Here is an 817-nt window from a genome sequence, read left to right on the forward strand (position 1 = left end):
CGATCTGACTGCCCCGAGACTAACCTTGAGTCATATTTATATATATATATATATATATTTTATAACGGTGGGAACCTGTCATACACCTCTTCGTGCTGGACCCCGACCGCCCCACAGCCCTCAGGCCGGACAATCGGTATCGCGAACAGTAAACACCCGACCCTTCGTAATAGTCGGCAAACCATACAGAGCAGGTAAACCAACCTCGTAAAGCTCACCGGCTCAATGCGAGTTTCTATATCTGGGTTTCGAACCCACAAAATGTAAACAATATTATTTTGTAGCATTACAAAAAACTATAAAATATAATTATCGTCATGGATTCAAACGTTTTTTTTGTAATCGTGTATTCTCAACCATTTGGTATACTCAGAAATTTTTTTTTTACCGGAGACAACAAAACGAAATAATATTAATATATATATATATATATTTTTTAAAAAAATTTAATAATCAATATTGTCTAAAAATATTTAGATTAAACAATTGAATTCTATGATTTTTATTTTTTTTAAATATATTTATATAACTTTATTTATAACGCTTGAAATATATTTTTTTCGATAAAATAAACTACATAACAATTCAGAAATTAAAAATTTAATGTATTATATTGAGATATTATCGTAATTTTTTTTAAATTTTTTTTTTATTTTATCATTTTTTATTTGATAAAAAGAAAACTAAAAAATTTAAAAATGGAAGATAACGAAAAAAAGAGAAAAAATATAAGATTAGTTTTTTTATTTGACTTATTAGATAAAATCACAAAATACATTACAAAAATTAAAATGGTGGGTCCGCGATAAAATTCAGC

Source organism: Tarenaya hassleriana, unplaced genomic scaffold (genome assembly GCF_000463585.1).
Source record: "Tarenaya hassleriana unplaced genomic scaffold, ASM46358v1 Cleome41, whole genome shotgun sequence".
NCBI classification, from domain to species: Eukaryota; Viridiplantae; Streptophyta; class Magnoliopsida; order Brassicales; family Cleomaceae; genus Tarenaya; species Tarenaya hassleriana.